The sequence below is a fragment of the Panthera tigris genome, chromosome B3 (genome assembly GCF_018350195.1).
Source record: "Panthera tigris isolate Pti1 chromosome B3, P.tigris_Pti1_mat1.1, whole genome shotgun sequence".
NCBI classification, from domain to species: domain Eukaryota; kingdom Metazoa; phylum Chordata; class Mammalia; order Carnivora; family Felidae; genus Panthera; species Panthera tigris.
In genome coordinates this window covers 132,165,838-132,178,856 of record NC_056665.1, presented here as the reverse complement: position 1 = coordinate 132,178,856, position 13,019 = coordinate 132,165,838, and the positions used below count along the sequence as shown (strand labels likewise).

The window sequence follows — 13,019 nt, the reverse complement described above, 5'->3', positions numbered from 1 at the left end:
CCGGGAAGCAGAAGAGCTAGAATAACAGTCTGTGCTCTCCTCTCACTACAGTGATTGTGGGCCTTTGTCTTCTAAGCCTAATCCAAGGCTCAATCAAGGGGCCCGTCGGGCTCCTGGGCCAGGTGCGGTTTGCTGCTTGTTCATGTGTGGTGCACAGGCGGAGACTGGTTTCTAGAGGTTTTTTCTCAATAATTATTTTTTAATGTTTATTTATTTTTGAGAGAGAGAGAGCCCGAGCGCTAGTGGGGGAGGGGCAGAGAGAGAGAGAGAGAGGGAGACCCAGAATCCGAAGCAGGCTCCGGGCTCCGAGCTGTCAGCACAGAGCCCGACGCGGGGCTCGAACTCACAGACCGTGAGATCATAACCTGAGCTGAAATTGGACGCTTCACCGACTGAACCACCCAGGCACCCCGGTTTCTGCATTTTTAAATGGTTGGAAAAAATTCAAAGAAGGATAATATTTTGTGCTGCATGAAAATTAAATGGAATTCAGATTTCAGTGTCCCTAAATAAAGTTGTACTGGGACGCAGTCACATTCATTTTTGGATTATCTATGGCAGCTTTTGCGTAATGGCAAGAGTTGAATAGGTCCGTCAGAAATCGTAAATGTTGACTGACCCTTTGTGGAAAAAAATTGTCATCCTAGCAAATCGCCTAGACCCTTGTGTGACACAAGTGTTTGAAAAATTTGAGGTGCAGAATATTTTGCACCATGAAGAAAAGAAGTTTGAGGGGTGAGTAGGATTTGCATAAGAGAGGCAAACTGCCCAAATTCTGGATGGGGATTTTTCCATTCATCCATTTAACCTACAAGTAAATCTAGACGTGACCTTGAGACTACTTCATGTCAGAAACTTACTTACCTATTAGCGCTGTCTTTGAAATGAGGCATCCAGGCTTCTTGGGGTAAACTGAATGTTGGAACAAATCAGCACCAAATAAAAACACACCCTACATTTTGGAACTTTTCCCCTTTTTACTTGGCGTGAACGATCGTATTTTAAACCAAATAAATATTTTGTTTAAAATCAAGTAAGCATTGAAGACTGAGCATGAGTAAGCCATGCCATTTAATCTTGGCAATATTTTCCCAATCTGGTGGGGATCCTCTGGTATTGTTGAGTGGAAACTACTCCAGCTATCAGAGTTGGAGAAGTGGGTTCTTACTCCTATTAAGTAGCTGAGCCAAGGCTACTGGCTTTTTACCCTCGGGAGGGTAAACAGTATTCCCCAAATCTCAGGGTTAGCGCAACAGAAGTTTATTTCTCACTCACTGGTTTGTGCCAGTGTGGCCGCCCTCCATCCAGTTATGAGGATCTGAGCCTTCTCCCTCCCGTGACACCTGCATTTCAACACGTGGCTTCCTGGTTGCTGCGACATGTGAAAAAAAGAATTGAAAACACACACCCTTTCTTAAGTGCCTTAGACCAGAAGTGACCCAGACCAGTTTCACATCCACAGTCCATTGGCCAGAATTAGTAACATGACCCTCCCTTGTTGACGGGAGGCTGGGAAGTAAGTACAGAGGAGCATGAGATCTACTTGGGGTACCCTTGCCCTTGCCACACTGGCTCATCGTGGGAAATCCCATACTTTTTCTACGCTTTTCTTTCTTTGCTCATCATTAAAAGCTAATTCACCCAGCTCAACATTTTTTCACATAGTTTATGAGAGGCTCAGATACGATGTGCGAAAGAGCCTTGAATGGTAGGATGAGTTGTCAAATATGTAAGAGGTAATTGTTACCTGATTTCTTTATCAGGTACTGAGTGGTGATGGTGTGGAGTCAAGGTAATCGCGTCCGCCCCAGTAGGCCTGGGGCTGTGCAAGCCTTTGCCAGTCACCTAATGCAATTATCATGCAGCCTTCCCTTTCACACCCAGAAATATCCTAGTATAGACAACCAATTATATGACCACCCCAGCTTGACCCCACTGGTCATCCTTCAAGATTAACGTCAGCTACTGTGTAGGTGCCTTTTCGGAGTCACGCTGTTCTAAGCTTTTTGCCTGTGCTGCCTCATTTCATCCTCGTAACAAACTTTGGAGGCGGGTACATGTAATCTCATTCTCGCTAAGGTAGCGGAGGCAGAAAGGTTTGGATGGAATCCAGGTCTGAACTGCTCTTAAGCACTCCACTGGACCGCCTGGCTCATCCTTCTCTAGGAGTGCCCTCCTTGACCGTGTGGGCCCCCTTCCTTGACAGTGGCTTGGGACCTGCTCCCAGACCACACACTGGAAGAGAGCTAAGACCAGCCCTCGATGAGAAGGTGAGGCACGGAATCGCTATGTGATTCTCCAGAGCCAGAAAGTAGCAGGACCCGTCGTCCCTTTCCATCCGTTACCCTGGACATCCACAAGCCCGGCTTGTGTTAACACGGGGCGCTACATTTGACACGGGGAGAGAGGTTTTATTTTCAGATCTAGGGGGCGGGTGGAACTCTAGCCTGTGAAGACTTGCCGTGTGCAGTGCAGTTGATTCAAACAGGCTCCTTCCCAACACAAATAGCCAGGAGGAACTGAGTTCTGTTTTCAGGCAGTTTATTTACAAATGTGTATATTAAAAAAAAAAAAAAAAAAAAGCCAAACCACAACCAAAGACTAGTCTGCTTGCAGAATAGTATCAAACAAAAACCCATTTATTCACGAGATGGTATTAATTTCCCTGGTTTCTGGCCTTCCCAATCAGTGTTCAAAACCGAACCCATGGAATCAAAGGGAAGAGTCTCTGGAAAATGAACCCAGTGTGGCAGAATCATCTCTTGCATTGCTTGCTTCAAGACCACCCCCTCCCCCCACCCCCAGAAAATGATACATGTGGTTTCTAAATGTACAAAGAAAACTAAAGGAATTCCATTATGAAAGAAAGATTAGATGGAAATTTCTAATCCTGTCTCATAAACAATATAGGAATAACTTTAAAATATTCTGCTTTAAGCATGCATTTAATTTGTGCTCTGGGAACCAAATAATGTTGCTAAGATAAAACATTCTAATAATGATTTATGTAAATTTATTTGTACAAAGTAATGGTGTAGTTGCCTATAGCAAATTGCTTGGAATATGAAATGACATTTATGAGGTCTTTTTTTCCTCTGAATTAATACAATGGAGAAAATGAGAGACTCCAGAAAGGAAAAAAGAAATTCTTGTTCAAAATGGAGTCTGATGCCTTGGGAAGCAGAGACAGCTGGACAGGTTACACGGTGTGAAAACAGTCAACAAACACAGTTCAGCATGTTTTCCGTGATGATCCCATTATCTCAGCCAGTTTTTAAAGTCACACAAAGAGTGTGTGTGTTAACTTCTAAGAAGGCTAGAACCCTTTATTTTAGTGGCCATAAGCCCTGCAGACGCCAGAGTCCTTTCAGAACAGCCAACGACAGACGACTTGCTCTCACGGTGCCCTCATAGACAGGGTGCTTACGGCGTGGGATACAAAGAGGCCAGATGTAATTAAAAATTGGGCAATTCATCTCTGCTCCCAGTTACTTTAATACCAAGGGAAGTTATGCTTGAGTCACAAATGTTAATAAACAAAACAAAAAACCCTCCCAAGGACTGATTCATAGACCTACAAGGATTTTTCCTATTGGCTGCCCAGTTAGCACCTTTGATAATGGCTCTAGGTGTTTCCTGGAAACCTTTAATTAAATGGAAATACCCATATATGTAACAGAGAGTTTCTGGAGCTATGCTTTGGCCTTGTAAGTGCCCGCTCTAATTTGCCATAACCTGTATGATTTGGAAAAGGTATGATATTAGCACCTTAGTTTCAGAAGGCATTTATTTTTTTCCCCTAAAGCGTTTTTACTATCTCCCTTAGTTATTGCAATCATTTTCGTGAGGTAGGTTGTAAGAGTTTGTGTTCCCTATATAGGGAAACTTAGAGCCACAGAAGTCATAAAGCAAGGTCACGAAGCAAGGTCACAAAGCGAGACATCACGAGGTGGGGAGGGAAGCAGCTTCCACAGGAACCTGTGGGCCCCTTGTCATCAGAAGCTAAAGCAGATGGAACGGGTTTGTGAATTCTGGAGAACTTGATTTATTTAAAACAAATTTCAGTTTTGGTCCCTCATAAGCCATTTTTGAATTGCACCAACTCTTGAAAGAAATGGGTTAGTCTGGCTGGACGGAATGGCTTTGCAATCAGGGCGTTGGCTGTGGTGTGGCCAAGGCCTGGGGGCTGAGAGTTAGAGCTTCTGAGAGAGGGGGTGGAAAGCTTGAACAGGACTTTCAGACAGAGTGAAAAGATCACTGGCTACAAGGAAAGGAGGGCATGGCCCGGGTTTTTAGCAGCACGAGTTAAAGTGCATGTACCATAAGAGCCGTGGCTCATGGCAGGGTTGGTTTTAGTGACGTGGCCCAAGATTCCCAGGGGGACGCAGTGGATGTTAGGGCCACACTTCCAGAGTCCAGCTTTCCTCTTCCTAGCTGAATGACTTCGGGTGTGACTTTTGAGCTGTAGATTCCTAGAAAATAATGTTAAGGTGTCTGAGCCTCCATTTCCCCATCTGTAAAATGGGAAGAGTGATATTTACCTGGTAGAGATGACATGGGAATGGAATAAAATAATTCTTATAAAATACTGGGCATGGTGCTTGGCAGGTAGTAAACACTCATTTTATGGTAGCTCTTAAAATGATTGCAACGGTTATTCCTTGAGAAGGGATGGTCCTGACTGGTAATTGGAAACAAGATTAAAATCTATCTTTTATTTAAATGAGAATTAACCGAAAAGATTTCTAAGTCAGTTGTTTCTGTGTTCTGCAAGATAATAAGGTAAATAGGGGCGTTCGTTCATTTGTCCATTCAGCGAACAGCTCTTGATGTCAAAGGCCCTTTGCAAACTGTTTTCGAGGGATGGAGAGGCCAGATAGAGAGTTCTGGTCTCAAGGGATAAGGGAGTTTTTTTTTTTTTTTAAACATGGGCACCGTGCAGGCCACATTAGTCTAGATGGTCTTTGTCTTCTAAGAATTCAGAAATTAAGCTGGCCTCAATCTTTAGCTGTTGCTGAAAGCCTTGGTTCTGGTCCAGACTCTACAAGTTGGTTTCCTTTAGAATAGTCATCTTGGCTGGCCATAGAGTAGGTTTATGTCAAGATAAATGGATAGAAAGTCTTTGGTCATTTGCTCTTCTGTTGCTGCTGCCTGTAAAAGAAGCCATTCACATTCTTTGCACATATGTTCTCGGCCGTTGTAGGTCAGGCCCCTGGGCTGAAAGTGTGAATACACCCTTTTGTTAGAATTCATTTCCATTAGAAGCATATATACTACTTTCTTATCAGGGGTTGAAATGAATCCAGTGTAAAATGTGTTGACTTTTTTTGAGATGACTCTGTAGTTCTATCACCTTAGAAAAGGTGTTTCACAGAAATTCTCTCAAGGAAGATAAGGAAATGTGAAACATTCTCAAGCAAAATGAGAAAATAAGTAATAATTCTCAGATCTGGGGCCCAGTCGGGTCTATTTCAGTGGTTCCTGGACACCGAGGGGCCTCCCGCGTAGAAGGCAGGCAGAGGGGATGCTTGGGCACGGAGTCCGGTGGTGGGTGTGGGTGCGGGGGGCAGACAGATATGCATAAATAAGCATTCAAAGATGAACTCTTCCCTGGGTCCAAGGCAAAGAGAAAAATAAGCTCAAGACAGTGAGTTCAGTCTCCTTACTTGGCAAAATAAAAAGTTGGCAACCTACGCTCGTCCCCAAAACTATTTTTGAAATCTTATTGTGGTGCAAAATCACGATCTGGGAACCTCCCTGACTTGAGTTCTTTTGCTTCTCTTTGGTGCTATTCTCACCTCCCTCTCTACCTTCCTCACTGGCTCCCACTACTGTTTACTGGAGGTCCCCGCCTGTGGCTTAGCCTCCTTATTAGAAAGGAGATTAGCAAGTGTTAGACACATACCAGTGGTTAAGACGTTCTTCATGATTGAAGGAGGAGGGAAAAAAAAAAAAAAGCATTTGAAAAGATGAGTAGGCATCTATCCATAGCACTCTGGATTGAGAATGCACGTCACACACGTATCTCCTGCTGGAAATCTGGCAGACCCCGTCCCGGCCAAGGCAGAGGGGGAGCCGTTACTCCCCAGGGAACGTGCTGTATTGTACTAGCTGTTTCCCGACAGTGGATACATTTATGTGTCCTCATTTGTTTTACTCTCCCTCTGGTGTGTGTGTGTATGGAACTCCCCAAACGATAGTTGGGCGTTAAGAGGGGATTGAGTCGTCTGGGCCCAAACTCTTAACTTTGCTTAAAGCTCGGGCCTCCGTCGATGGTGGTAGCAACATAGCACAAGGCAGAGCTTTTTGAGTTTGCTAAGATAGAATTAGCCTCAAAGGAGTAATTGGAACTCAGAGCGGGGGCATCCACCATGGAGTCAGGAGACAAAGAGCTGTTTTTGAAGTTGATACCCCTGGAAAGAGAATGGCATCCAAACTGGCCTTGTTAATATAAAATAACAGCTCATCATGAAGGAGGGAAGGGACTTTGTAAAGGACAGAACGGCATCCCCAGGCCCAAGCCAATGGCCTCTTAGCAGGTAGACTTTTTTTTTTTTTTTAATTTTTTTTTACGTTTATTTATTTTTGGGACAGAGAGAGACAGAGCATGAACGGGGGAGGGGCAGAGAGAGAGGGAGACACAGAATCGGAAGCAGGCTCCAGGCTCTGAGCCATCAGCCCAGAGCCCCACGCGGGGCTCGAACTCACGGACCGCGAGATCGTGACCTGAGCTGAAGTCGGACGCTCAACCGACTGAGCCACCCAGGTGCCCCAGCAGGTAGACTTTTAACCCCTGGCACTCCAGATCCTAGGAGAAGGTACGTTGGTGAGTTGAACATATCTGACAGCAGGTGGGGAAACCCACTCCCGAGCGTTACTTTATTCCTGCCAGAAGCTGGGGGCACCTCACTGCTTTCCTTGACTGTGTTTCCCTGAATACCAGAGGATATCATTCCCTCACGTATAATACATAGTCTCCTGGTGAACAAAAAAGAAGCAGGTGATTGGTTGTAGTAGCTACTGGAAGGTCCAAATTACTCCCCGGTTAGAGTTTAATAGACTTTACCTGTGATTAGTTTGGTCTGGTGAATGGACACCTTCTCTCTTGAATCAGCCTTGGGTGAACTGGCAGAGAACTGGGCAACACTAAGCACTGTTCAAGGACTGTATGATTTCTAGAGTGTTCCATCAGGGGCCACTCAGGTAAAGAAGTGACCTGCTCTTTTGCAGGTGTGGGGCTGTGTGGCAGGTAGTTATGTGCTTGATGAAGGCTTCTAAGTAGTGACGGTCCTATCTTTATCGTGGCTTTCAACTCTACCCCTCCCGTGATTGTAACTGAAATATTATGGTTACAAGAATCTATTATTGTGTCTACATGGGTGTATTCATGTAATGCGTGTGTATATGTAAATATACGCGTCTGTATACGTGTGTGTGTATATAAGTAAATTATGTCATTTGATTCTGGGACACTTTATAGGCTTCATCGTTTTCTGAAGGTGTGGAAATATCTAAATGACCGCCACTGTAACTGGTTCCACTTCTATATCATTCAGTCTCTACTTCTTTTTTTTAGCTCTTCTATCTGGGACGTGGAAGCAGCCCCTGGATATATAGGTGCTTAACTGAACAAAAACGCCAACAGGCTGCTATTTATTTTCTTAAACAGCTTGAGCAGAGATATTTGGTCTGATTGCCAAAAATTGTTAGCTTATCACTGAACTGTCCTGATGAGTCTTATTATTCAATTTGCATTGCTTACAATAGTAATTATTACTACATAAAAGAGCATGATGCTTTTATTTTTTGTATAGTTCTTTCATTAATAATTTAATTGACTGTTGCATCCAAGTGGTTCTGTGACACACTCATCAAAGTACTTAGAGACTGGCCCTGGGCACCTTGGGAAATCAGAATTTAGGTATAAATTGTAAGGCTGGGGGTGAAGATGCAGGTGACCGACAGGTCCTTTGGTCCTGACAACCAACTGTTTGGCTGTCCATTTCCCTCATATTTATTTCCAAGCATTTCACTGATTCACCAGCAATGAGTCTCATCTAGCTTTTTTAACAACCTACGAAATAAGATCACGATATAGTTATTTTGCTCACTAAAATGGCTAGGTTGGTACTGATTTATAAGTGAAAAGGTATTGATGTTAAAACAATATATTGACCCAAAATGACTGAATTGGTGGCTTCGCATAAATAGAATCTGTGTCTATGGGGTCTGTTCTTTAGAAACAGGAAGATTTTGGGGCGCCCGGGTGGCTCATTCGGTTAAGCGTCCCACTTCGGCTCAGGTTGTGATCTCACGGTGCATGGGTTTGAGCCCCGCGTCGGGCTCTATGCTGACAGCTCAGAGCCTGGAGCTGGCTTCAGATTCTGTGTCTCCCATTCTCTCTCTCTCTCTCTCTCTCTCTCTCTCTCTCTCTGCCCCTCCCCTACTCACACTCTATGTGTTTCTCTCAAAAATAAAGAAACATTAAAAAATTAAAATAAAAAAAAAGAAACAGGAAGATTTTATGGTCACAGCTTAGCCGACGTTCCTAGACGCTCCCGTGCCTGTGCAAGACATATGTTTTGATACATCTTGTGATAGAAAAACTTAGTTTGTGTATTTTTTGGTATAGGACAGTACTCCAAATTTTGTCCTTATCCATGTTTTATATATTAAATAAAATGATGGATTGAAATATGCCTTTGGAGGCATGAGAACCTGACTTTGGTGGGCATCAACCCATCGTGATGTTCAAGGAGCTGCATTTCAAAACTCTGGCTTCCACAGGGAAAATAAAGTCAACGAAGAAGTTCCCATTTGGCCAGCCCAGCCTGACGTCTCAGGGGATGAATGCATGCGTCGACCAAGAGTATCATGGAGGAAATTTTTCATGTCAGAAATTGGAGTTTATGAAAATGATTGTCTTTTTCCTCCCATAATGGATGATGCATTTGGAGCAGGTTTTGTTTTGTTGTTGTTGGGTTTTTTTTTAATTTTCAATTTTAATTCCAGTTAGTTAACTTAGAGTGTTCTATTTGGAGCAGGTTTTAATGTTGCACTCGACAACCTATTTGCTGGGACTCCGGAAAGGAATTGGGGGGTTGTTTGAGAGCTCAGTTCTACAGTTTACCTTTCAAATAGGAGTTTGATTTCTTGTAATTAAAAATTGTGTCTAGGTCCCTAACAAACAACCGAGTTCTTAAGAAGTACTGGGAACTCTATGGCTATACGATCTATTTTAATACAATTAAACACTTTGACAGTCATTTACCAGTTTAGAAGAAGGCCATGTTCTGGTGGCTAAGTGGTATATAGATATGTCACAGTGAAGGCTAGGTTATGGGGTAACAGACAGCCCCCCAACTCAGGGGCATAAAACAACGAAGGTTTATTTCTTGCTCACTCTGCACATCTACGAAGGCTAGCTGGGGACCCTGTACTGTGTCATCCTTGTTTTTATCAGATAGAGGCCGACGGAGCATTCCCCATTACGGTGGCTGAGGGAAAGGAGAAAATGGCGAAGCACGTGCTGGCCCTTCCAGCTGTCCAGGAGTGACACACGTCACTTCTGCTCACATTGTATTGGCCAAAACTAGTCACATGGCCACACCCGACTGTGTACTTGAAGCTGAAATATTTATAACAGCTCTGTTAGCTCTATGATGTCTATAGTGTGTACCTTCCATATTCTAAATGTTTCCTTATTTTCGTGAGAGGAAGTATGCGTGTGTGTGGCAGAGGGAGGGGCAGAGAGAGGAGGGGAGAATCCCACGCAGTCTCCATGCTCGGCACAGAGCCTGACGTGGGGCTCTGTGCCACCAACCGTGAGATCACGACCTGAGCCGAAATCAAGAGTCGGACGCTTAACCGACCGAGCCACCCAGGTGCCTTTGCACCTTCAGTATTCTAGACGGAACTCTAGCAACCTAGCTCAATGGAAGCAAGGGAGTAGAATTTATGAGAGAATTCTTTACATCCTTCAGAAAAATGGACTAGTCACCTGAAGTGGGACTGGTTTATTTTTTTCAGCACCGTCCTTTCCAGGGACTGAACGAAGGGGGGTGACTCGGGCTCTGGCTGCCCCCCCGCCCCCACCAGCACTCTATCTCACACAGACATAAGCCACTGTGTGTGTTATACAGATGCAGCATCACGTGAAGTTCCACAGCCCTTCCCTTCCTGGCCAAGCAGTGCTGCCTCTAAGCTCCTCCTACACAGACATTCCAGAGTGGCCACAATCCCTCTGTTTTCCCTTGTTGGCTGTTCACCGTGGACTGCCCTAGCGTTGGACGTCACCCTTTATATTTCTTTTTCCTAAGTGGGCATCTGAAGGTTTCTTCTTACAAAGACAGAGCCCGTGGTGGGGCATTGGTCTGTGCATACAGCTGCCCGGAGGGAAGTTGTTCCTCACGCACCGGGCTCAGGGGGGCTCCTGTTGTCCTTGCCTCTGTCCTGTGCCTCCTGTTAGTCTCCACCAGGCCGCTCCAGGGCGCTTGCTGGAAGTCTCCCTGCCTGGAACAGAGCGCTGGGGTCTGGGCTTGGGTTGTCGGTGCAACGACTTCCATCATGGCCTTGGTGAAGCTGTTCAAGACCTTGAGAAGAATATATATATGCACCCGAGAGAGACTCCCTTAGCCAGCAAATTTCAGATATCTGGAATATAACCAGGAGTTAGGGAAAAAAAAGTCTCAGAGGACAAAAGAGCCGTCTCCAAATCCAAGCATTAAGCTTTAAGTAGATCTTTACTGGTTTTGTGTTCTTAATGTAACCACACTCCTAATTAACTTGGCTTTCTGATTCTCTTTACTTTTATAGATGAGAGGTTGAATAATTTGCCTAAACTCTCCAAGCTGTGAGTGGTAGAACAGGTTCTTATGATTCTAGACTTAGGAGGATAATCGGTGTTTAGGACGGTAGCAGAAAGACAAGGAAAAGGGTGGAACTGTATTTAACTCTTTTGTTTAGAAATTAGGAGCGCCTGGGTGGCTCAGTTGGTTGAGCATCTGACTTCACCTCAGGTCATGATCTCACAGTTCATGTGTTGGAGCCCTGGATCGGGCTCTGTGCTGACAGCTCGGAGCCTGGAGCCCGCTTCGGATTCTGTGTCTCCCTCTCTCTCTGCCCCTCCCCTGCTCACGCTCTGTCTCTCAAAAATAAATGTTAAATTAAAAAAAAGAGAGAGAAAAGAAAGGAGTAGAAAAATATATAGTAATTGCAGCATGATTCCCTTCAACATGGCCACTTTTATTTCTTAGTTCTAGCGTGTAATGAGGATGGGTTGGCTGAGAAATCCCAGCAGGTGGAACTGTGCTTCCTGATTGTGCCAAACCAATGTGAAGTTACTAGAGTTCTCTTTGCTGAACAGCTAGTTTAGCTGGTGTATAAATAGATGCTTGTAAAATACTTTCTGTAGCGTCAAGATGAATGAAGCCTTGAGTCGGTCTGTGTCACGATGAAGAGCCCGGTCCTGGGGCACTTGGATAGGGGACGCAGGGCTTCCGGAATATCTGGGCACGGGGATAGACCCCTCCCACACGACTGAGGATGGCCACCTCAGGAAAGAAAGTCCCCTGGAGGAAGCGAATGGCGACCAGCTCATTGACCTTCTCCCGCGTCCTTCATCTGTGTTGGGCCTCACGGTTTTCAAAGTACTGTCACGCACGCGATCTCCTTGGCTCACACCAATCCTGCGTGTCAGGCAAAGCAGACATCGGTGTCATTTCCATCATCCAGGTGAGGACAGCCAGGCTTAGAGGGAGGTGCTCGTGGTCACAGTGCCCGGGAGAAGCGGCACCCGAGCGCTTCTCTATGTCGCGCACTCGGTAACCTCCCGCCACCCTGAATACCTGTGCTGTTCACGCCTGGGGAAGGCACCAGAGGGTAATGGAAGGAGATCCTTGCCCTCCTGCAGAGAGCTTTCTTGCCCAGTTGAAAAAGGCCAGTTTCGTAGAGAAGGAGAAAAAGGAATGTGAATGTCCAGTCAACGGCTGCGTGAACCACTTGGCTCTCAGACAGAAGCAACACTTGAGATGACACGAACAGGAGAAAAAACACCTTGGAACCTCAGGCAGTTGGTGGACAAGGTTTTTGTTATCTGCTAGACACAGTCAGCGACCTCGCAGCTGAAGGAAACCACAGTCCTGCTTCCTGGGTCAAAGATGAGGCTATGACGTCCCTGTCAGGCCAGGAAAACACATGCTTGGACTGCTGGTCCCCAGGGGGCCCTCACCCTAACCCTGGCAGCGTGGAGCCCCGCCTGCCTGCTCAGCCCTGGTGTGCCCGGACAGGGCAGAGGAAGGAGTTGGCCACAGGTCATCGGATGCTCTTCCCGGTGCTGGGGGTCAGGGCACCCTCAGATGGGCCATCCCGAGATCTGGTTCAGGCTCGTCTCTATAACGGGTCAGGCGCGACTTTAAGCCAGTTAGAGGACCACTAGGTCTCTGGTTTTCTCACCTGTAAGTTAAAGAGTTCTTGACTTCACTCATTATTTAAAGAGGTTCAAATCAAACCAACAAGGAGATACCGCTTGTGATTTGTCTGATTGGCGAATATTTAAATATTTCGGAATATCCAGTTCAGAGAGGGGTTGGGAAACAGACAGTTTTCATGGCAGGGAACCCAGGTGGTGCATTTGATGACATCTGTCAAAAGTTATATGTACATACTCAGCAAGTTCAGCCTTACAAATGGATCCTGTGGATTTACTCACCGAGATCATCAAAAACGAGCGAGTAAGGGTATCTTAATATTGTTCATAATAACAACAGCAGTAAATTGGAAACAGCCTCAGTACCCATCACCAGAGTTTGTAGCCTTGGCACGCTGGTGAGCATTCCACTTATAAAATAAATAAGTCATGGGGTTGTAATGTACATCAAAGGGAATATAGTCAGTAATATTGTAACAACTTTGTGTGGTGACAGATGATAGCTAGACTTAATTGTGAGCATCATTTAATAGTGTATAGAAATTTCAAATCACTCTGATGTATACCTGAAACTAAAAGGCCATCGCTTGTC

General features: G+C 45.2%; 1 protein-coding gene across 6 annotated transcripts in view; it reads left to right on the top strand.

Annotated features, from left to right (window-relative positions):
* The window catches only part of FOXN3 (forkhead box N3), a 392,452-nt gene that overhangs the window by 115,527 nt on the left and 263,906 nt on the right, over window positions 1–13,019 (top strand). The window lies entirely within an intron of this gene.